This window comes from Balaenoptera borealis (genome assembly GCF_965194805.1).
Source record: "Balaenoptera borealis genome assembly, chromosome: 15".
Classification (NCBI taxonomy): Eukaryota; Metazoa; Chordata; class Mammalia; order Artiodactyla; family Balaenopteridae; genus Balaenoptera; species Balaenoptera borealis.
This window is the reverse complement of record NC_138871.1, coordinates 30,439,007-30,464,044: the sequence shown is the minus strand read 5'-3', so window position 1 is coordinate 30,464,044 and position 25,038 is coordinate 30,439,007. Positions and strand designations below refer to the sequence as shown.

The 25,038-nt window shown below is 49.0% G+C and overlaps 1 long non-coding RNA gene across 5 annotated transcripts in view; it reads left to right on the top strand.

The window, feature by feature from the left end:
• The window catches only part of LOC309611677, a 64,792-nt gene that overhangs the window by 23,397 nt on the left and 16,357 nt on the right, over positions 1-25,038 (top strand). For 3 of the 5 annotated variants that reach the window (XR_014234661.1, XR_014234662.1, XR_014234663.1), the window contains 2 exons: positions 19,531-19,624; positions 21,142-21,523. This is a non-coding gene — a long non-coding RNA (uncharacterized lncRNA). The other 2 variants (XR_014234660.1, XR_014234659.1) reach the window with 2 other exon arrangements.

Below are 25,038 nucleotides of genomic sequence, written 5' to 3'. Positions count from 1 at the left end.
AGCCAGCAGCTAGGCTCCTGAGAGGTGGGCCCATCAACTCTCTCAAACACCCTTAGAGAGTTTTCTGGACCAATTTGGTGGGTGGTGTCGGGGGCAGGCAACAGAGACTCTGCCCTGGGGAAGCCTCTGTCCCAACCAGGGAGATGTTGCCTCTGCCCTCAGGCTCCTCTGCAGTTTATGATGTGTTGACATATCATAACCCCCAGGTTTCCTTTGCCCTGGAACTAAAGGTTTTATTCCTTCAATTCTTTAGTTATTTTAGGCAAATGTGAGCTGTCTCTCTAATTATCTGCACGGAACTGCCAACAGCTACATTTGGCTCTATTGAGACTATGAATGAAACTTGTGTTTGTCTCTCACGGGCTTGGTTGGTTTTAGTCTTCGCTGTCCTTTGGATGGCTGGTGGCAGAGAGCTGTGTGTGCTGATCAGCTAATGGGAACACAGTGTCAGCTTGCCTGGGCCATGTCAATGGGATCTTGGACCAGGGTGGACCCATGTCAAACTTTTGCATGAGAAAGCAATTCCCCTGTTGGAAGACAACTCCTTCAGCCTTCATCACATACCTGTGGGGACAGGGAGTGCCCTCTCTGCTAGTCAGTTTTAAGTTCTCTCATTTGCTCTAGGACTACAGGCCAGGCCAGGGGTCACTGAAGGTTCTCCTCCAGAAGCAGCTCTTGCAGGGTCCCCCAGAGCCCTCTGGTGGTCGCTATGGAAGAGTGCTGCTCTCCCCAGGGGTTCTCTTACAGCCCTCAAGTGGACAAAGGGAGCTTCTTCCCTTGGCAAGGGCTCCCTTGTGCTAGCCCTGTGGCTGCCAAAGGGCCCTGAGTTAGAGTTTCCTTGCTGCCCACCAGGCGTAAGGTCAAGGCCCATTCGCATCTCCAGGCACTGATCCTCTTTGGGCACCTCTTCTGAACAACCTTACCCCACCCTGCTAAGTCCTGACACACCCAGAACCAGCGTAGAGCTCAGGGTAGACTTGAGCTTCCCTGCGCTGAAAGGCCCCACCTTCTAAGAGAGGCTCAGCCTTCATTGCAAGGAAGAAGGGACCACGGACTGGGGAAAAACAGGAAAGGAAAGACAGAAAGCAAGGCAATGTCATCCTTGCCTGCCAAGAGGCTGGGGCCCCTTTTTACTATCTAACCAGAGAGCTCAGCCTAGCAGCAAACCTGTCCTGGGCTGAAGTATCCTGATCATTGTGGGTTCAAAGGAGAGGAGGCCTTTATCATACTCGAGAGACCAGAGGAAGAGGTATAACTTTCCTAGTTCTTGGCTTGGAACGTGGCTACCTGCAGCCCCAGTGGTGGGGGCTCTGAAGAAGGACCCTCCATCTTCCCCATCACCAGCCATAGCACCGTGGCCATATCCATCTTTCCAACCGAAGCCTTTCAAAGCCATGTCTTGATAGGAGGAGCAGGAGTTGGCTCTTCCATAACAGTAGAGTCTAGGCTATGACTTTAAATTAGACTCATTGCACAGTTGGGGGTAATGGAAGGGAAGCAAGGGGCCAGTTGGGTTCCAGTCAGTCCTTGGGCCAATTCCATGAGACCAGGGTACTCTAGCCCAGCAGCAGGCCTGGAAGTACAAGAATGGTCTCCAGAACCCCCTCATGTCCTGTGTTCTGTCCCGCCATAGACAATAGGCAGTGTGGGCTTGTCCCATGGCCCTTGCATGGCAAGAGAGCACCACATTTGTTCAGTCTGGGCTTTTCATCCTTCAATAGCACCATAGCAGGAAGTTGTGGGCCTGTCCATTTACTTTATACGGCCTCCCCCAGCCTGAGCTCTAACCCACGCCTGCAAGTCTTTTGTGTAGCCCTTGGGGTTTCCTCTTCAGCCCCCTGGCAAAAAACCATTCCAACAGAAACCTCCATAGCTGCTCAAGAACTTGCTATAATTTATAGGCACAAAGCAGCCCAAATCCATGCAGAGAAAAGTAACATTCCTCCCCAAGAAGCAACTCAGCCAGTTGAGGGTGGTGGGGGTGGGGGGAGAAAGAGGGAGCAAGGAGAGAGGGAGAGAGGAGAGAGAGAGATATTCTGCTAAAAGATTTACTCATTTACAAAATAAACTGGTGAAAGACAAAGAGGAAAGCAGACAACGAGCAAATGTCATCTTCACAGCCTTCAGTCTAAGGGTGACCAGTTGTCTCCAAGGACAGAGGGTGCCTTAGGACAAAGGATGGCTACTAGTTTTTATTTGCCCAAATGGTGGTTTTCCTAGAACAAAGGGACACGTTTTTCTTGAAGGGAATTCAAGCCACTTTCTTTAGAGAAGCCCAGAAAGATTTGCAACTTTTTAATGAGTTTTCCCAGCCTTTACACTGTCATACAATTTAACTTTTATAATCAACTGGGGAGATTAGGTTTTATCATCCCCATTTTATGAATGAAGAAACTAAGGTTTGGGAGGTTACTTGGCTTCTACTCTGATGAGGTAACGGAAGGAGGCAGGAGGCAGAGCTAGGTCTGCCGCCTCCAGAGCCCACACTGGGGGATGGGAGGTAGGAACAGGGGGACCCCAGAACTCAGAGGACATCAAGTCAAGAGAAAAGGCCAAGTGGGGCTGCACGGGCATGGGAGGGGTTAAGTGCCATACTGCAGAGGCAGTCTTTTCAACACCACCTCCTCCCCCTTTTTTCTCTTCCTCTTCCACTGAGTTGACCTTTAAATTACAGCATCAGCTGCCGTGCCAGACACGCTGCGATTTCCCCTCACTCCATCTGCCTAGCCTTCCTACTGGCGCAGTCGCTCCTCTTGCTGCTTTCTCCTCCCTCTTTCCTGCTCCATCCGTCTCCCTCCTCTGCCCGTCCCATTCACAAAATCCCAGCATCACAGGAGGCCCTGCTGCAGGTGGGCAATACTGGTCCCCACCCTTCGATGCACTCTACACCCCGCCCCCCTGCTCTGGGGTTGGCAGTCAGGAAAATCTCCTCTGTGCAGACCTGTTCCCGACTCCCTTCCTCAGGCCCCAAAACCTTCACGCTAGCCCTCCCCACTGTTTCCCCAGCCCCAGCTCTTTCTGCCCCCCCATCTGCCCCAGCCTCGCCCCTCCCAAAAGCCCCACGCAGGGATGTACCCTCTGCGTAATGTTCATTTGCATTTGGCCCAAGGCCTAAACGATATTTTTTACCATGACTGTAGAATACAGCAGACATTAAATCTTATTGGTTTAATTTTCTTCCAGATAATAGTACAGCCTTTGATTTTTTTCCCCCCCCAAACTATGGAAAAAGTGTCAAAGAAAAGTGGAACATTAATCAAGGGACTTTGATGAAAAGAATGAACGTGTTTTCCTAAGAGCCCAACATGTGGTGCAGCTGTTGGTGGATGTTTAAATGACATTTTTCATATGTTGCTGTAAAAAAAAAAATCTCTCTGAGTCGATTCTGGAAATATATTCCAATTTGCTACAAGGCCAGTGGTTTTAAAATTATTTAGAAATAAAATGTGTTTATGATTTCTGCTCTACTTTGTATATTTGTCTGCTGCAGGCCTCTTTCCTTTGAGGAGGGCCTAGCCTGTCTCTCCCAGAAGCTGCGGCCCTCTTAAGACAGAAACATTCAGCTTTGGCCTAGCACGTCACTCTGTCCCAGAGGCTTAAACTGCAGCAGGAGGGATTTAGGTGAGGAAGAAAAACAAGGTGATGGGAAACGTCATTATGTTTTGAAAGGTCTGGGGAAACCTTTATAAAAGGCATGATTTCTCCCATATAAGAGAAAATAATTAACTCGTTCAACTCCTAGGTTCCCTTAGAAGCCTGAACACCTGAGTGAGGGAAAGCCAGAGGCCAGAAAACCTTGGCCTCCAGCCTCTCACATGTGGAGGGAGCCCCAGTCTCTCTTGGGCTGGGGGAGACCTGAGTTTTCTCTTCATTTTTGGAGCCCACTGAGCTGGAAAATCCTTGGGACGATGCTCCCTTCCCACCCTGCTGGGATTCCTCCCTCAGAAGATCCTTTAGAGCTTTCCAGACTCCTGCCTTCTGAAGGAACAGCTTCTCTCTGAACAGTGCCATATTTGGGAACTTCACCAACCCTAATATCAGGGGAGGGAGAGAGACGTCTGATAGACTCCCTTTTGAGTGTGCACACCAAGGTTGTTCTGTCCCCGGCTCTCTGACCACAGGGGCAAAGCCCGGCCGACAGCAGTGGGAGCACATAAATTAAGTTCCAGACAGGGAGAGGCCCCACAGGTCCTCCCCAGGGCCAGGAAGGCACACGGCCTGGAGGCTTGCAGTCCTTCCCCAGACGGGGCAGCCCCTGGGGGAGATGGACTAAGGCCTGAAGGCCTCTCCGGCCTGGCCTGGGCCCTACACTCGCAGTGGTCCTGTCCTAGCTGACCAGTGGGGGGCACACTCTCCCTAGTTTTCCCGTCTCCACGGTAATTATCATGGACCTGAGGGAATACGCAGGGGTGCTGGTGCTTCTCCCCTGCCGGGAGCTTCCCGGGGGGGGCCTTCACGGTCTGTCCGGGGCCATCTCCAGACTCCCAGCTGCTCTGTCCTCCCATACTGGCCTTTGGCTTCCCCGGCATGTCCTCACAGGGTCTTACCCGGAGAAAACCTTTTATGGGGTATATGCGGTTTGGGCGAGGGAGGATGTCTGCCCAGACCCAGGGCCGAGATGAGAGCTGCTGAATTTCTTCGACTCTGAGCTCAAGCCTCCCCTCCTTTCAGATCAGCCTCCTCTTCCCTCCTAATCTTGTGTCCCCCTCTTCCTACCCAGCTTGCTCAGTTCCGCACGGTCTCTCGAGTGTCCAGCCCAGCCCTGCCTCTGTGTCTCAGCCCCAGTGAAAGGCGTCTTGCGGACCCAGCAGAGGCCCCGCCTTCTCTCTAGGGCCTCCTGTCCAACTCCTGAGAACTAAGAACTGGGGTTATGCCTAGTCACTTATCCATCTATGTTGTCTTGTCTCGCATCCTTGTCGGACGTGAGGCCCTGAGGCAGGATGGTAGGGGCCCTTCCTTTTTTTCCCCGTACACTGCTTGGTGTGAGGTGGGGCTTGGAGGAGCTACTCCAGGCAGGTTTGGAGCTGCCTCTTAGAGAAAGCCTACCTGATCCCAGCTGCTGCTCTAATTTATCTATCACAATAATCCCTTTATATATCAGTGGGATATGAGGGAGGTCTGTTGGGAGCTTCCAGGAAATGATGCCTCACTCTGAAGACAGAGACACAGGAAAACAGGTCCTTTGCCTTCCTCTGGGCGTAGCCATACCTAGCTGGGACGCCAGGAATTCCCGCAGCATCTGGGCATGAAGCTGAGACACGGGAGGGGAGATCAAGAGCATCACAGAAACAGGGAGAGGGAGCCCTGGTGAACCTTCTTAGAATAAGAGGCAATCAATTTCTCTCCTTGGAGTCTGCTTGGAGACAGGCTGTCATGTTATTTACAGCTATAAAGCAGCCTACTGGGTAGGGTGAGAGTTGTGGTGGGGTCTGGAGAAACCCCAACTGCTGCTGCTGAACTGGGACTGCTTGTTACCAAAGACTTTCTCTCTCTCCCTCCCTCCCTCCTCCTTTCCAGAAGGAAAGAAGAGACCTGAGCTTTGTCTAAGAAGACCACGTCTGAGATTAAATGGGGGTGGCCAGCCTACCCCATTGGGCCGTTCTGAGTGTTTACTAGGATAACATACATGCTAAAGGCTCCTTAGATGGTCCTTCCCTTCCCCTTTCCCCTGCTGTCTTGTTTGCAAAGACAAGGTCTTCACCTGTCTTCCTTGCTGTATGCTAAATGTAGTCATTAGTCTGGAAAGGGGAACTGAGGGCTCTAGTGGAGGAATCCTGGTGTCTGCCCTTGATCCCAAACCAATCAGATCCAAGGGGCTTTCAACAGGGACAGGGCATTGCAAAGTTTCACCATGCCCTGAGCACCGTATTTTATGATTTAATATCATCGGCAGATGGACTGCATCTCACAATGGACCCAAGAACACAAGGGTTGCCCCTCCAGAGGTGCTGCATGACCTTGGTTGGTCCCAGCAGCCCATACCCTGCTGTGCTAGGCATGGGTCTCAGCAGCCCATGCCATACCCCAGCAGTTGCCCTTGAGGATACTTTGGCAATCAAAGACCTAGCCGTGCCTGTTGAGAGCATGCCTAGCAGGAGAAAGGACAGAACCCGGCCTCGCCTGGCCAGTGTTCTTGGACTTTTGAGTGTTAAGTAGAACTCAGTGTTAACCAGAGCTCCAAGGAGCCAGCTAAACCCTGTGCCCCTGCAAACCAGAGCCAATGAATGAAGCATGGCAGCAGAGCACCAAGTTTCACTACGAATTGGCAGGTAGAAACAGGCTTGAACTACAGCCAGAAGGGTGTGGGTGAGCTGCAAGGAGAATTCCTGCAAAAGCGGTTGGGCCACGGGTAGAAATGGGCAAGCAGTGATATTTTGTCTGTATTCTGTTTTAGACTCAGGTGTCTTTAAAGGCAGGAGAGCTGCTCAGGAGACGGATGTGGAGTTGATGTTGCCCGAAGTTAGAGACCAGGGCCAAGTGACCACCCGCCCCTCTCCAGGCATGGACTCAGTCTCAGTCCTGCAACACAAGGACCGAAACATTGCATGGCCTGTCTCTGGTTTGCTGGGACTTTTGGGAAACCCAAATGCAAAGTAACTAGTGTGAGGGGCTTTAAATTTCTTCAAATGAAAATATTTTCCCACTGTATAAATACCTTTGTGGGGTTACTTGCTAGCGTTGTTCTAGAACCTTGCTGAAAGTTCATTCATCCAGTTTCATGAACACACACAGAAGGACAAAGGGGACCACAACTCCATGTACATAACTCGATCTCCAACAGGGAAGACCGAGGGGAGCATGGTGGTGAGCTCTCTAATGAGAGCCGGACCCTGGGAAGGAGAGAGGAGGCCAGGACACAGCTGGGGACAGTGGAGATGATCAGGGGAGAGAGGAGCAGGCAGAGTCTACGTCAGCCGCATGGCTAGGCTCTGTCCTCCTGACCAGCTGAGTCATCCTGGGCTGGATTTTAGGGGGAGCCACATATTTCCTGCCTCTGGAAAAACCTAGCCTGATGAGGAAGTCAAAGTCCTCGTCTGCAAGGAGCTGCCAGGTGATCTCTGGACTTGGGAAGCTTCACACCCATCGGCTCAGATAGAAAGCAAAGACTAATCCTAATACTTAGCACAACTAAGAATCTTTGGGCCTGCACCTGCGTACTTGTGTCAGGGCAAAGAGAAAATAAAAAGGAAGTCTTTTCCCCAGGGAGCTGGGACAACAGGGACTTGAGTTCCTAGACCCTTATCCCCAAGCCCTGGCCTCCTAGAAATGGGTTACTATTTTGTTTTGAGTGGGGGTAAGATGTCCCACCCTCCACTGTCTAACACCACAAAAAATCTGTCAATTTTGCAGCCTTCTTTTCCTAGAAGGCATAACCACTTAGCCCCCTGATGTCCTTGGCTTCCTCCTAAGACATCCCTGACTATTAACTCCTTTAAGATGATGTCTTTGTTTGGGTTCCCTAGAAAATAGAGCCTGAGGTAAGGCTTACGTGATACTGCTTTATTTGGGAGGTGCAAATCCAGAGCAGCAAGAGTGAAGCAAAGAGGAAGTGAAGCAGTAAAGGATGGGGACGAATGCAAGATGATAGTTATTGCACCGGCCATTGCTGCCTGACGAGCTGCAAAGAGACACAGCCGATCAAGATGTAAGTGCATCCCATCAGCAAGGCAGGACATTTCTGGACAGACTGTACAGAAAAAGTGTGCCTTAGAACAATCCATTAGAAAGGGAAAGGAGAGAGAATTTTATCTGAAGTCCTCTCCCATCTTCTCTCTGCCAAAATCCATCTCATAGGGAGCTAACCTGAGCGTCCTGACTGTATCACTCAGCTCCTTCAGCAGTTGCTTATGAATTCAGAGCCCACACTCTGCATATTGATGTTTCTTCTAAGACAGAAAGTGCAGTAGGAGCCTGAAACTCTGGCGGGGCAGCTGGTCAAACTCAGACAGCAGAACTGTGTGAGCATGTGTGGAGTCAGTTGACTGTGGTGGCAGCTGAGGGGGGGGGGGTAAGCAGCTGAGGGTCTGAGAGAATCTGAGACGTTTCATAAGCCGTGTCCAGCAGAAATGGAAAGAGTCTCTGGAAGAGGAGGATGAAAAGGGGGTCCCTGCAGAGTCATGGTCCTTAGAGACCAGAGAAAGCCAGAGAAGAAGGAAATCTGAGAGACAGAAGATGAAGGTGACGAATTGAGGAGTTTGTAGAAGTTGAATTAGGCAAAATGGAAGGACTCAGTGACTCTGGGTAGGAAGTTACTCCAGTTCTGGAAGCTACTCCAAGGGCACTCCTCTGAATAAAAAGGTACACTATATTAGAGCCTTCTTAGCCAGTGTGTGCTCTTGGTTGTGAAGAATAGGTCTTCTACTTTTTCTAAGCCCACTGTATGGTAAATTGTAAAATGGCCATAAATTCTTCCCTTCCCCGAATCCATGCCCTTGCAAAGTGACACTGTAGATTCTCCCATCAGGAGGTGGTCTGTTTTTCCATCTCTTGAGTCTATGCCAACCTTGTGACTTACTTTAGACAATGGGACGTTAGCAAACATGATGTAAGTAGAGGCTTGGAAAGCACCCTTGTGCATTGGGGCTTGCCATTTTGCTAAGCTTAGACCCCGGGGACCACTGTGTGAATGAGCCTGAGCTAGCCCGCTGGAGGATGGGAGGCCACATGAAGGAAAACTAAGGTGCCCATCAGATGTGAGCGAGACCACCCTTCATCCGGTTGCTACCTGACCTATCAGCTGACTACAGACACGTAAGGAAGCCTAGTGGAGATCAGCTGAGCCAGCCCAGACCAGAAGAACTGCCCAACTGACCCATGAATCATATGCTAAATAATTAAATATTTGTTGTTTTAAGCCACCAATTTTGGGGGTTGTTCATTATACAGCAAAAGTCAACTAATTCAACTTGAATAACCCACTGAGTGTTAAATTCATAGATTGTGTTTAGTATAGATTTTTCGAATAGAGCTGAATTTCATAGAATCCATTACAGAGAAAATCATCTGAATAAAGAGGATAAGTGATGCTTGGTGGTGGTAATGGTGAAGGTGATAGTGATTAGATGCTGGGGATGCTCGATGACAGCAGTGGTAATTATATCTGTGAAGGAGATGGTGAGCGTGTAATTGTTGTGGTGTTGATGCTAAAACTGATGAGGGTGATGATGAGGATGTTGATAAACATCTGTTGATCAACAGAAGTTGATGAGGATGCTTGTGAAAGTGGTACAGCAATGACTGTGGTGGAGATGTTAGTAATAAGTGGGGATGATTGTGCTGCTGGTGGTGGAGGTGGTGGTGGAGGTGGTAATGACTGTTGGTGTTGTTGATAATAATCATGGTGAAAATAATGGAGAAGCTGATAACGATGAGGGGGATGACGAGACTGATGATGTTCATTGGATGGTGGCAATGGTGGTAATGGTTTTCCTGACCATATTCATGGTGGTGATGATCATGGTGTTGAAGATGATGGTTTTGACTGCAGTGAGTTGATGTTGCTGGCTAAGATATGTCCAGATCTCTATGGCGAACAAGTCCATTGGCCTGGATTTCTCCTTCCCATTATAACCCAATACCAAAATCAAGCTCCCAAGGGAAGAGGGGTTTTCTGAGTAAATTATTCTCTGAGCTGGGAAGATTAGAACCCCTGGCTTCAGTTCCTTTCTTGACAAGAATTGATGAACTAGAGCCAGGATAGAAGTGGAAGAACAATGAGGGGCCTCTGCTGTCAGCACCAGCTGCCTCTTTGAAGGCAGAATGTGAGAAAGGCCCACAAAAGGCTGGGCAGCTGGTGGAGGGAAGAGAAGGCAGTTCTCACACTACTTCAAGCCAGAAGCCACAGATCTGGGTCTCCAGGAGCTCCAACGGCATGCTCCCTCGGCTCTGGAGAGTGCCAGCAGCTAGGAAGCAGGACACGGACAGCGAGATGTCTACAGCCTCATGTGGCCAGACTGAATCCCTGTGGCAACATGTGGGGAAAACCCCTAGGGGCCAAAGGCTCAGTTTTGATGGGGCTTGAAGTGCTTGTCATCTGCCACCTGAGTTGTGCCTTTGCTCTGTCTCAGACACCCCGGGAGAATGAGCTGTGGCACCCGCTCTGAGCGGGGGGATGGGGAGAGAGTGAAATAAGATGCTGACGACAGGCTGCTGGCTTGGGGGACAGTGTGATCCTTGGGGCCTGCGGAGGTCAGACATGGGGAGGACAGGGAGGGCAGGAGCTGTCCCAGCTGCAGTGCAGCTGCTCACTGACTGGTCATCCAGAACTTGCTGAGGACTGGGAATGCTGCAGTGGATTTATCACACAGTGTGGGTTCTCCTGCTGTTCAGATGGATGCAATACTGGCTTCTCTGCTGCCTCCCAGAGCCCTGCTCTCGTAATTCACACCTATGTTTCCCCCTGGCTGAATGGAGACACATCCCTCTCACTCCCGCAACCTGCTGTCACTAATTGCAGAAGCATAGTTGGGAGCTCAGTGGAGTATTCAGGGCTGCAGATGCCTTGTTCCCAAGGCATGAGCCCCCTCCTCAAACATGATTCTTAGTAAGGCCCATGACAGATGTCAGCAGAAGTGGGAAGAGAGTAGGGGAGGGCGAAACATTGGTTTGGGAAGAACTAAGGGAGGGAAAGTGGCCAGAGCTGTGGAAGGGCCTGAGATGTTGGCAGAGCCAGATTAGGAAATAAAACTCTGAGAGAGGCTTCAAAGGCCCTGTGAGAGAAGAGAGGACATAACTTGTAGAGCCCCAACTGGGTCTTGAGAAAGCTGCTGAGTTTCAGAACATGGGTCAGTGCCTTTAGCTAGCTTGCAAATTAGCCCGTTTTTGTACCTGGGTCTTAATCAGGGCATGTCCTGCAAAAAGGCACTTGCTCCACGGGTAGGCTGGAGCTGAAAGGCAGCCAGGCCTGACGCTACTCATGAAGGCCTGTGCTCTGCTCTTGGGCTGCACCCCCTGCATCCCAGGAAAAGGAGCATCTTTTCCTAATCTCACAGATGTGCTGTACAGGCTACTGGGAGCTCTGGTCTAAACGTACTTGGAGCAACATCTCCAATCCAGCTTGGTTCCCTCTCTGCTGCTCTGATCTGGCATGCGGGCTTCAACCGGTCGGTTAGAAGGATGGATGTGTCAGAGGCCTTGGAGCTCTTTCCCACAAAGGCCTGGAGCTACTTGAGTGAGCCCAATGTCTGCAGCCAACCCAGACAGGACCCCTCTCTCAAGATGCTGATTCTAGCTGAGGGAAAGAGACATGATGACAAAAATGGTTATTGAAGTTTCATGATGCTAAGGGTAATGATGAGAGCATACAACAGGGCATTGATCTCACCTGAAGGTCAGGTTAGATGTCCCTTTCTGAAGAAGTGCCACTTACACTGAAATGTGAATGATGTGAAAAAGTTGGCAAGAAGAAGAGAGTGGGGGTGGGGAAAGGTGTGGTGGGCTGGGCAGAGCACGTGTGTAAGTTGTGAGGGAGGCACATGGAAAATGGCACGTGGCGGTCCCGGAGAAAGCCTGGGTGTCTGTAGCAAGTGAGAGGGCGCACAACTTGAGATGAGACGGGAGGGTCATCAGGGTCCAGATCATGCAGTAGTTTGTGCACCATTAAGGATGTGGATCTGATTTGTGTTCTGAAGATTCTCCCTGGTTTCTGAGTGCAAGTGGATTGGGGGTGGGGAGGGGCTGCTGGTCAATGGTGGCTTCATTAGCGAGCAGTGGAGAGGCAGGTGCCCACTGGAATTTTAACTCAGAAGGGGTTCTTGGAATTTAGTCTCCACTCTGCACACCAAGTTCTGTGCCCCACTCAGTCCTGGGATGGACCAGCTTTATCCTTGGTCAGACTTTATCTTGATCTGGGATTCCTGGCTCTACTTTATAAATATTTTTTTTTTAATGGAGAAAGAAGACAGCAAGTGCCCAGCACTTTGTATATTGCAGGTGTTGATCAATATTTGGCAAATGAAGGAACAGAGAAACATAAGGTGGAGTTGGTGAAAAACAGCAGTAGAGATGCCCCATCTTTTTGCAGTTTAATAAAGTTCCGTAAAGGTCAGATGGTAGAGATAGAAGGTCAACATGAGGAAGGGAAGGAAGGGCCTAGCCTTTGCAGAACAGCTTGCATTTTTAACAGAAATTATTATTATTTAAACAAATCCATAAGAGGCACATCTTTAGGCAGTTGGGGAAAGGGAAGGGAAAGAATCGGGGCAGGAAATGTGGTGTTTGGGACTCTGGCCATCTCTGGGATCATCTTCAGTGTTTCTGCCACACCGGAGACCCCGATATATCCAGAAGGGCAGGCCATGACAGTACATGGCGTTTCAGGAGCCCCAGGGATGAGATAAGCATGGAAGAAGTGATATCCACACTTAAGAGAGACTCAGAGTGCTGGTGGGGATCCAAGCGAGGGTCAAGAGAGAGACCCATGGAGACCTCAGGAGAGCTGAATGGGATCAGAGGCCTAAGAGGGGCCTAAGAGACGAGCACAGCTGTAGAAGGGATAGTGCTTGAATAAACCCAGTGGTCAGACAGGGTGAATAATTGAGGACACGGTAAATACATCACCCTCCAAACCTTCATACGAGCCAGTGGGGCACAGAGAAATGGGGACAGGATGAGAGCAGGCCTGGAAGGGCTCAGGGCCAGAGAGCCCTTCCTGATGTCAGAAGAGTTTCTATGAGGCAGTGAATTGTGGGAGACCAGCCCCTTCCCACCCAAGGTGGGCTGTGAGGGGGGTCTCCAAAAGCCTCTAAAATCTGCTCTCTCAAGTGCTTTGTGTCCCATACTTGAGAGTTGGCTGGAGGGGCCTGGGGTCATTGTGAAGGGACAGTTGGTGTCAAATGAGGACCAGAGTTAGGGCCCTGTCTGTGTCCAGGGCAGGACAGTCTGAGGCTAAGGGGACAGCCTGAGGGATAGTCTCTCCCTCGAGTGTGTTCTCCACACTGGTTTATGGTCTGTCTGTGCTGGGGTGAAGGGAACAGTGCAGACATGATATCCCTTAAATGGCAGGGGTTGTCATGCTTTAGGGCTATACCTTCATTAGAACTTTTCTAAGATCTCTGAGCCAGCAGGATACTTCTCAGGGACAGGAAAAGGGAATGACAGGGTGAGTGAGGTGTTCAGGGCCCTGCCAGGAGGGAGAGGAGGAGGTGACCTTGGAGGAGGTGGAAGGAGGGGTTGTGAAGATTTGGGCCAAGATTCCTTCTGGCAACTTAGAGGCAGAAAGCTTGAGAGGTGATGGGAAGGCAGAGTGGGGTGGGAGGGAAGAAGCCGGGCTGTTCCCAGGAGCCCAAACCACCTTGGTGGCCTCCCTGTCTCTCCCGCTAGAGTCCTGTCTGGAATGTAGCAGAGGAACATAAGGTCCTGGCCTTTCCTTTGGTCTGGAGTCCCAGGGAGAAGAGATAGTGGCCTCCCTGTGGTCTGGGTGCTGGCAGCTGGAAATGGCCTTGGATCTGGACCCCTGGGAAGACAGCAAGTGGAAGAGGGTGCTAAGGACATGGAGAGAGAGGCAGGGGAGAGGAACTGAGAGTGCACATATGAGGGAGGCTGAAGAAACCTGATCCCTTGATGAGTCATTAGGTTTTGGGAGCTGGGTCCAGCCAGGACTCCCACCCTAGACAGGCTCCAAGACAGGGTTGAGCTCTGAGAACCCACACCCTAGGCTGGGAGGATGGACCCACCAGATGGGGCCTGGTGAGCTCCATATGGGTGGTGAGCCTGTAGCCTGATGGATTAGGGACTGTCCCTGGGGCCATGGTGACACTGAGCACCCAGGAAGAAAGGAGGAGGCTGGAGGAGTCCGCCAGGCATTGGAGAGCTACAGGACTTGGGCTGGTGGAGGGAGGGGTCCTCTGTGGGATGGATTGAGTCATTTTGGAGAGGTGACAAACTGTGGTGAGGGGCAAGGGATGTGAGATGCAGGTGTCCACCCCAGAGTGTCTTTCCTGGTGGGTTCACCATTAATCCATGGGTTCCATTTTCTCACCAATTCTTTTATGATGGGTTCAGGCCTCTGCGCATTCAACAAATATTGGTTTCTCCATTGTGCTAGCACTGCTCCAGGAGCTTTGGATCCATCAGTGAACAAGAGACCCAAGATCCCTGCCCACAGAGGGTTCACATCTTAGTGAGAGCCCAGCTAGTCAGGAGGAGCGATAGGTGGGGGGTGTCAGGGGTCTGAGAGCAGGGACAGGGCTCTGGCCATTGGGCTGGGGATTCAGACGGAACCTGGGCCTCTGGGAGGAGAGGCAAGAGCAAAGCCCAGGCCTGGGCTTCAAAATGGTGCGAAGAGGATCTCAGGGTGGAGGTTCAGACTCGGAGAATGGGTTTGGGTGGATCCTGGGTCTCAGGTACCAGGTAGAACGCACTTATCAGAACACAGGAACAAGGACAAGGCTTCCAGAGGATGGGCCTGCCTCCCCCCATGCTCCCCTTCCTCTGGCCTCCCTGAGAGCCATGCTGAGCAGGCTGGCCTGTGATCCAGGTGGGCCTCTGTCCTCCCACCTGCCCGTGGAGAAGCTGGAGCAGATGCTCTGACAGCCGCATCTCAGGCTGGGGACGGATTCAGCATCTTCAGCAGGAGATTCCCAAAGAGAGACCTTTCTCCTGGAATACTTCAGATGCTTTAGTTTGCTTCCTGGGTGCTCTGGCAACTCTGGTTTCTTGTTAACCCTCCACTGTGGGTGAGATGAGGTCGGGATGTGTCTCCCTTTTGCAGAAAGGGGATATTGAGTCCCTGACTGTTTGCAGTCACCCCAGTGCTACCGAGAGAGCTGCTGGGAGAATTGGGCTGCTGGCTTCGCAGGGTGTAGCCCAGCTTTCCCACATGGCTGGGAGCCAGAGCAGAGCACATCTCAGACCCCCTCAGATGCACAGGGAAAAGGGGGAGCATGTGGGCCGCGCCTGCCATCTCGAAGTCATGGTGGTAGCTTGGAGGAGGAAGGGGGATGTATGGGAAGCCCCACATCTTCCCCTCGCCACCTCCCCTGCTCCTAGGGACTGTGGTGAGCTGAGAACTGAGCCTGGGGCCCAGTGCTGCCCCACGATAGAGAGGTGAGGCTGGGACATGCCGTGGATTTCTGGTCGGGGTTCCTGAAACAGCAGCAGTGTGGTGCACGTGGCCACCCTCGATCCATCAGAGACCTCCTGGGGAGCCAGAAGGGTGGGCAAGCTCAGCCTAACCTTGACTCTCGTCCATTTGGTCTCACTTGGCTGCTCAGCCTGGGGCTGGTCCCCTCCCTGGCACTTTGTCTCCTTCCTGGGACCTTCTTTGCTCTCTGTGTATCTACTTCTAACCCTCTTATTCTTCCTCGTTACGGTCTCCCTGAGAATCAGTGACAAATCCCTGTAATTATTGCCACATCTATGCCACAAAAATGACCTCTGGAGAACATCAGCTGGATCCTTTAGTGGACTCTAAGTGGCCCAGCTGAGATGCAAGTCTTGCTGTGCCGTGGGGCCTTCCCAGCCTTGGGGCACATCTCTCCCTCGTGGCTCTTTGCCCTTTCCTGGGGATATGGTGGCAGTGGACCTCCCAGCTCTGGCCCCTTCCCCGGCTCTGCGCCTCTGATCCTCGGCCCAGCTGCCTGCGTCCCTCCCTCTGCAGGCAGCCTCCTGGCTGACTTCACTCCCTGTCACATTCCTGGCTGTGAAAGGGACCTCTTCCAGGACCCTGGGGAGATGACATGCGTTTGTTTGTTTTTCTCCTGTCTCCACTTCAAGGGCTCCACTGGCAAAAACAACACCCTGATGACTTCCAGCTCTTCCCCTCCTTTGCCCCGAACATGGGAAAGACAGCCTCCGCTCCCAGCCATGGCAGCTGGGGAGAGACGAGCACAGGGGCTGGCTTTGGGATGGCCACTTGCTCCGGGTGCCCTTTCGAGGACCACTCACAGAGTCAGCTGGCATTCACAAAGCTCTCCTGTGGTACCAGCCCCAGGAGCCCCTCGGGGGAGGCAGGAAGCCTGTTGTTTAAATAAAAGGGTCTGGGGAGGCCAAGTCTCAACCCAAAGGAATGAATCTAGTGGGAAAACATTGAGCCAGATCTGAGGCTTGGAATATCTTTCCCGACACCTCTCATGCAAAATTGTATGCGACCAAGCCTCCTCATAGCAGGTAAGCAGATGTGTGTTCCCATACAGATGAACTGTGCTGAACCTTTCACATCATGACTCTAAGAGACTTTCCTCTGATGGGAGGGAGGGGTGTCACACAGAACCAGTGAGAAGGGATTGTGTGTGGGGCACAGGGTGTGCCTACCCTCCAGCTTCCAAAGGTGAGCTGCTGACAACAAGACCTCTTTCATGGGACAAAGGGAACAGCTGCTATCCCCTTTAAAGGATAGTGTTTGTGTCAAAGAGGGTGATATTGAGAGCCTAGAGGAAGGACAAGGTGAATGACTGAAGACATTCTAAATACTACATCCCCCTCCACAACTTGGGCATTGGTAGGGCCGCCATCTTGGGATTTGGGCCTGTTGTTGAGAATGGCCTAGTTTCTAAGAGGGAAAGAAGCTGAACTATCTCCAAGGGCAGAGCAAAGCTTTACTACCACCAGTTCTGTGCATAAACTTCAGGGGACCACAGAGAAATGGGCCCAGGGTGAGAGTAGGGCTCTAAGAGGCCAGGGCCAGAGAGCCCTTCCTGATAGCAGGAGGGTCTCTGTGAAGCAGTGGATGCGGGGATAGCTCTAGGGTCGATGAGGAACCCATAAAGAGCCAAGTCAGAGCTACAGAACTGCCCGGTCCATCTCCCCTGGATTCTCAGAAAACAATCCTCAAGGTGCTGAAATGGGAGCTGATACAGGCAAACACAGGGCAGTGGAAGAGGGGAGATTCAACTTCTTCAAATCCTCAAGGTTCAGGCCTGTGTCCCTCACTTCACCCAGGGCCCAGCCACTGCCCTGAGGAGAAACTGTTGCGTAAAATCCACTTGATATTATACAGGAGAAGTAGCATCATCTTGAGCTCCCTCGAACCCCTGCTCTGTGTCTGCCATGGTGGGCAGGGCTCTGGGTGAATTGTTCCCACAAGATCAGATCTCATGGTCTTTCCCTTAAGGGCCCTCTGCCTTATGAGAAAGGGCTCCTTGGGGGGGCCCTTACTCATCTTGATCAGTAAAATTTTGCCCTCGGGGAGTCCAGGTCTTAGGGGGCCTCATCCTTGGGGATCTGTTGGCTGATCAGCCCAAAGGAGAGGGCAGAGTCATGGACATGAGACATATGCACTGGGACAAAAAATGGGCAGTGCCCACAGCTGCCAAATGGAGTTCCTTCAAATTATACTTGGTGATGCTGGACAGAGTGTGGAAAGTAGGACCAGGAGGGGTTGGTCAGGGAGACTTCTCAGGGGATTTCAAGGACAATGGGGGACATGGATTGGCAGAGAAGTAAAAATGTCACAGAAGAGAGGCTGGTGGCATGAGCAGTCCTATGCAACTCTGCGCCGACATAGTGGTGCTATTGAAGGGCACTGGCAACAGCATTCTAGTGTCTTGAGGCACAGAAAGGCCACCTTACCCACACTGAGTTGTCCTCTCTGTCTTTTCCCTCCATCGTATTTTCTCTTGGTTCCTGTCTTCGGAACATACTTCATGCAGGCCATCCATATTCCTCTTGACATGAGGTGTCCAGAACTTATTCTCTCATCTACTCATTCAGTCCATATAGATTTAGCATCTTCTATGTTCCAGATTTTATACTGGGTGGCAGGGGCACAAAGATGCATAACACCCAGTTTGGTCCTCAGGGAATTCTTAGTCTAATGCAGTGCTAGTCAACGGATCGAGAAGATGCTCTCAATCTGTGATGTCTAATACGGGGGTCACTGGCCACACGTGGCTACTGAGCACCTGAAATGTGGTTAGAGCAGCTGAGGAAATGAATTTTTATTTTACTGAATTTTAATTAATTTAAATTTAAATAGCCACGTGTGACTGGTGGGCACCATGTTAGACAGCACAGATCTGATGGAAAGAGAGAGAGGTAACCAAGCCATTTCATTATCAGCACAGCATGATCAGACTGCCACTGTGGTCTGGTCAAAGTGGAGGAGAGAGAGTGACTAGATGTGTCTGGGAATTAGGAAGCCTTCCCAGATGAGGTGACCTTTAAGCTAAGTCTGGGATGACGAACAGGATGTGCATGGTGATGGGGAGGGGGTGTGTGTGGGCAGAAGGCTCAAACTAGTGATTCCTGTGATTTTTGTAGACTTTCCAGCTGGACTTCTCCATAGATTAACCAGCAGAGCTGGGCTTGAACAAGGAGATACAGATGTGCTCTGCCCGTTGGCCTGGCTCTCTGCCCTCCTCAGTTCCCAGGGAGGTGGGTGATGACAGATGGACTCATGACTCTCCCTACGTTGAGGGATACAAGGAGCTGAACTGACCCTAGGAATGATGATTGCACCCTGGGGAGAGGGTACGGGTTATCTGGAGACAATCTGGGAAGCCGGGAAGCATTTAGGGGAAGAGGATTGACACAGGGGGAGGAGGTTGCTGGGAGCCAGTTTCCCAGTAGAGACCAAGAATCACTCCCAGGGTCAACTCCATCCTCCTTTCCAGATGGAGAAATGGGGAAGGGGTACTTGGGGACCCATGAGGCTGTTGGAGAACAGCCACTGTGGAGCTGGGGCAAAGAGTGGGTGATGAGATCTTCCAGGGCTCTCCTGTGCTCTAGTCTGTGGTGGTTGGCTAGTAGAGCCGACACCACCCTAATCAGACAAGGGGCTCCCGGAGTAAGGCCCAGTGTGCGATCCTAGATAAAAGAGAGTTTTAAAAGTAGATGTTTAATTTCTACATGCCTGAAATAGAACTCTCGATTTACCCTTTCAAGAATCACCCCTTCCCCATTCTTTCCCATCTCAAGATAGCATCACCATCCAGTAAACTGCTCTATCCAGAAACCTGGGAGTAATTATGGGTTCTCCACATTTCCTTACATCCCACGTTGTCTTCATCAGCAGGTTCCATTGATTCTTCCCCCAACATACATCTCTAGTCCATTTACTTATCTCCATTTCCACTGACACCATTCTGGCCCAAGCTTCTATAATTTCTCATTTGGGAACTTGCCTTTAACCAGTTTCCCTATTTCCTATGCTGCCCTTTCCAAGCTATTTTACACAAAGAAGTTAGAGCAGTTTAAAAAAAAAGAAATCAGATTACTTTATTCGCCTGCCTAAAAACATTTTCAATGGCTTCACACCTCACTTAGAATAAAATCCACACTCCTTAACATGGTCAAAAAGGCCCTGCATGATTTGGCCCTGATACTTCTTCAAGGTCATCTCACATGAGTCTCCCCCAGCACGTGATGCTCCTGCTATACTGACCTTCCAGTTCCTTGAACAAAACATGCTCTTTCCTACTGCCAAGACTTCACCCATGCTGTGGCCTCCCTCCCTCCTCAATGAGATGGCTTTTTCTCACCCTTGACACTTCCATGTGTGTACCCCCTCTCTTCCTCTTCTGTAGCACACTATCTTTTCCCTCTTAGCAGAATTTGAAATTTGTTCTCTTGTTGACTGTCTTTTTTCACTAGACTCAAAGCTCTGTCAAAACAGGGGCCGTGTTTACTGTGTTCAACACTGTATATCCAGCAACTGGTGGGCTCTCTTGCACACAGAAGGAACTAGGTAAGTACTCATCAAAAATATGAATGAATGGTATTTTTCCTTATTCAGTCCCATGAAATCAACACCATCCTCTGTTAGGAAGAGCTGGTTAACCCCAAGGGCTTCCAACATTGTCTTCAGCTGTTACTAATGTTTGTCCTACATTTTCCCACACTCCCTTCATCATAACTAAGACAAGTCAGACTTTTCAGGGATTACCAAAGCCCTGTAGGCTTCCAAGGAACCCTGGTTCCATTAATTTTGATGTCCACTCTAGCATTTTTGAACATAAGAGCTGTTAGCTGCATGGACACTGTGATGGGGTCAGTCCTTTCTCACCTGAGTCTGGCTGGGATTTCCATAAGCTTTTCCTTTTCCTAAAAACTCTCTCTCTCTACAAAACTGTGGGTCGTGTGAGAATAGGTGGACTGGATCTTTGGGAATCCCTTTGGGCAGCAGTATTGGGGGGAACCATGCATCTGATCCTGGTGAAAAGGGCTCTGTGGCCCAGAAGAGACCTCAGACCCAGCCAGGAACAAGGATGTTGGTTCCTCCTTTCCCTGAAATTTCTATTCCAAGGAATTTATAGCCCTTGTTCTCAGCAGTACAGACCAATCTCCAGGATAGTATAGTGGTGAGGCTAGGAGCTCAAGATTTGGAGGTATTCCACCTGGGCTCAGAACCTGTGTAACTGTAGGTAAGTCACAGGCTCTCTGCACCATGTCCTCATCTGTCTTCTGAATACTTCTTTCACTTCATCAGATCTTGATCCTGTTTGTTACCTCCATGACCATCCATAATATAGGTCATGTGTAGAAGGAGCAATTGGTGGATTGGGCTATCCTGGGCACTTAACTCTTACATGATTACTGTAAGTGTCTTGGGTCCAGGAAAGGCAAAGTCCTAAAAATTGGGCCTGAAAACAGTGTCAGCTGCCATATCCTTTTTCCATATCCTTGAATCTTGGCTTATGTATGCCCTCCATGGGTATGTAAATTTTTCTCCGTTAACCAGGAGCTCTCCTGAAATAGAAAAATGTCACAACTTACTTGTTTTTTATAAGAAAAGTAGCCTGTTCATCCCCTCCATTATAAAGCAATTCACAGAAATACAGAAAGTGTCCAATGTCAAAAAATTTATTCATGTAATTCATTACACAAATAAAAGAGAGTAAATTCATGATCACAGCAATTGACATTCAATAAAATCCAAAATTAACTTTTAATTAAAAAATTTCAGCCATCTAGGCCTAGAATGGTATTTTTCTTACTTGGTAAAGAGTGTCAGATTTTATCCACATCATTTTATCCAGAACGGTAAAATACTAGAGGTATTCCCATTAAAGTCAAGGAATACTATTGCTACATTTTTCAACATAGTTCTGCACATCCTAGACAATGCAACAAGAAAAAAAATTGGGTAGCATAAATATTGGAAACAAAGATGCAAAAACACCATTATTTTCAGAAGATTTGATTGTCTCCATATTGAATATCTATTGCTGCTCCAGCATCTGTTGCCTCTTCTTCCTGAAATAGCTCACAAACTTCACTTGAGGATCCACTCCTTCACACATTCTTGGTCCATGTGATCTGGATAGAGCTTCTTCCTCAGCACCAAGAGTCAAGCATGTGATCCAGGTCTGTCAACCAAAACACTCCATGCTCCTGGGTTATTTGATCATGGCCATGTGACCAACCACAAAGAGTCTGAGAATGAATTTTATACATCCAAAGACCAAGGAGAGAGATGGATAAAAACCAAAACCTCCTGATGTTAAGTCTTTGTCCTGGACTTTCCATTGTCAGAGTAAATAAATTTCCTTTTCACTTAAGCAGATTATTAAAAGAAACCAATAACCCCCCCCCCAAAAAAAAACAGCTTTATTGAGACATAACTCACATACCGTACAATTTGCTCATTTAAAGTGTACAAGTCGGCCCCGCGCAGCCACCCCCGGAAGTGGACTTCGCCTCCTCAGAAGCGGTGTCACCGGGAAGGGTATCAGGAAGGCTATGAAGAAAGAAGTAGTTTGGGTATGATTGAAGGAAGACAGCATGGCACGTTACATGGAGCTAAAATCGGATCTGAGATCGGGTGCTACCAAGGTTTTGCTTTTGCTTGGAGATGTCTCCTGCACCGTTGCGCCACTGAGAAAGACAGCAAAAAGTTGAAGGTCTTAGTATCGTTGATTGGAATGATTCAGAAATTCCCTTATGATGACCCTACTTATGATAAACTTCACGAAGACTTAGACAGAATTATAGGGAAATTTAAGCAGCTTTGTTCATTACTAAACGTTCAGCCCGACTTTAAAATTGGTGCAGAAGGTTCTGGACTTTCATTTTGAGGATGACAGACGCACAAAGACGAAACATCAGGGAACAGATGTTCATATGTTAAGTGTTTAAAAATGTGATTAAAGACAAAACAATGATGGGGGACTCATTGTTTTGCAGGGAGGGTTCCAGCGTGGCCGGTGAAAGGGCTTCCTTCCCCCGAGGTCTGCCAGGTCTCCTCGGTGCCCCCCATGGGGCCCCTCCACACAAGCCCATCCTTTGTTGGGCCCTGTCTGCTCTGCAGTGTGAATGCAGCCCTCGCAGGACCTTCTCAGGGCTGCTCTTCTCTGGTCCAAGGTCCAGGCTGCTGGCTCACGGGTTCTCGTCACCTGGCAGGCCTGGCTGGAGCTAGACTTGAGTTGGCTCTGGATAGGATAAACCTCCCCTTTACCGCCCCCCCCCGCCCCCCCCCCCGGGCTTTGGTCAGCGCTCAGAGGGACAGTTTTTTAAAAAATGAGAGCCACAGTGTTGACATTATGCAGGTTAATGGGAAGGAGTGATGGGTACTGTGATATTTATTGACCCTTGAGATGTGCCAGTGCTGTGACCTGCTTCTCATGTTTTACTTAGTCCCTTCAGGAGCGCATGAGGTGGGCGTTATTCCCGTTTTATAGAAGAGGAAACCGAGGCCCAAGAGTCTGCCTGGTCCAGTGGCAGTAGGCGGCAGAGCTGGGACTCCAGCCCCGTCTCCTGGAGCCTGCTCTGGGACACACGGTCGCACCCACAGGCTTGGGGTCCCTGCCCGCAGGTCCCCGCTATGCCCCGTGGAGCCCTGGGGCATCCCCTGTGGCCATGGACGTGGGCGTCTGGCTGCGGGGAGGAGAGGCCAGCCCTGTCCCCAGGGAGCCGGGACGTGCTCTTCCTGTGTCCCCCGGTGGGTTGGGCTCTGCAGCATCAAAATGGTCAAGGGAGAAGACTTTAAGGCCACCGTTCTATGTGCAGAAACTTTGGAGCCTTACTGCAGCCTTCCTTTTAGTATGAGTTCTTCTGTCTTCTGCCCGGACTTAAAAGCCATCATCTGTACGTGGTGCACGGCCTCAGGAGGGGCTTTTGTTGTCGTTTTCCTGGGTGGATTTTTGTGCTTCCTAAACTATCTGTTTGGATAATGTATTGTTTTTATAATTGGAGAAAAAAATAAACAGCATATTTTAAAGCAAAAAAATAAATTAAAAAAAAAGTGTACAAGTCAATAGCTTTTAGTATATTACAAAAGCTGTTGAGTTATACAACCATTACCACGTCTCCACCTCTAGGCAACCACTAATCTACTTTCTGTCTCTATAGATTTGCATAGTCTGTACATTTTATATAAATGGAATTATATATAACATGTGATCTTTTGTGATGGGCTTCTTTCACTTAGCCTAATGTTTCCCAGGTTCATCCATGTTATAGCATGTGTCAGTATTCCATTCCTTTTTATTGTCAAATAATATTCCATTGTATGGACTACCATATTTTATTCACTTATTCGTTAGTTGATGAACTTTTTGGTTGTCTCTACTTTTTGGTTATTAGGAATAATGCTGTTATGAGCATTTGTGTACAAGTTTTTGCACGGACATTTGTTTCCATTTCTCTTGGGTATTTATCTAGGAGTACAATTTCTGGGTCGTATGGTCTATGTTTAATCTTTTGAGGAGCTGCCATACTGTTTTCCAAAGTAGCCGCACCATTTTGTATTCCTACCGGCAATGTATTAGGGTTCCAATTTCTCCACTTGTAATGATCAGTTTTTTTGTTATAGCCATCCTACTAGATACATGGCATCTCACTGTGGTTTAGATTTGCATTTCCCTGATGGTTAATGATGTCGATCATCTTTTCATGTTCTTGTTGGCCGTTTGCATATCTGCCAGAGAAATAATTATTCGGATCCTCTGGAATTTTTTTTCTTCTAATTGTGGGATAGGGAAGACCTTCCTAGGCATTGCACAACCTCAGAAATGTTAAAGGAAAATATTGAAACTACATTAAAATTTTAAACATCTGTATTTTCAAAGACAGTTAAATGAAAATCACATTCCCTCTAATTTAGAGGAGAAAATGTTTGAAGCACATATAACAAGGGTTAATATTAATAATATACAAAGAAATTCTACAAATCAACAAGAAAAAATTCAAATCAAAAGCAAACTGGGCAAAGAGTAAGAATGAGCATCTCACAGAAGTGCCAATAGCTAATGAACATATGAAGTGATGCCCTGCCATCTTGCAGCTCTGGGGATACAAATTAAACCAACAAGGAATTACATTTTTTCTTAACCATCAGTTTGGCAAAACTTTTTAAGATCAATATTATCCATCATTAGTATTGGGTCTCAGGAAATAGGAGTCTCAAGCACCTAGTTGACATGTACATCATTACAACCTTCTTGAAGGTTTTGGCAGGATCTATACGCATTGAACTATTAACAGAAGAAATTTCAGGGTGGTAAGATTGCAGATGGCTTTTGCTCTGTGCTTTTGTGTGCTTCTTGAGCATTCTGCATTAGGTATATTTTAGCTTTGTAGATGGGGTCCGGGAATATTATTTAAAAATAACACAGGGCAATGTTGTACAGCAGATTTATAGAACTTACTTATCTTGCATAAGTGAAACTTTATAACTATTGAACAGCAACTCCCCCTTTCCCCCTTCTCCCAGCCCCTGGCATCTACAATTCTCCCTTCTGTTTTTATGTAAGTGGAATCATGCAGTATTTGTTCTTCTGTGACTGGTTTATTTCACTTAGCATAATGCTCTCAAGGTTCATCCATGTTGTCACCTATGGCGGGATTTCCATCTTTTATGGGTAAATAATATTCCATTGCATGTATATATCACATCTTCTTTATCCATTCATCCACTAATGGGGCATTTAGGCTGTTTCCACATCTTGGCTCTTTTGAATGACGCTGCAATAACATAGGAGTGCAAATATTTCTTCAAGATCCTAATTTCAGTTCTTTTGGATCAGTTCTTTTGGAACTCCTGGTTCATATGGTAGTTCTATTTTTTAATTTTTTGAGGAACCTCTATACCGTTTTCCATAGTGGCTGTACCATTTACAATCCCACCAACAGTGTTCAAGCATTCTGATTTCTCCATAACCT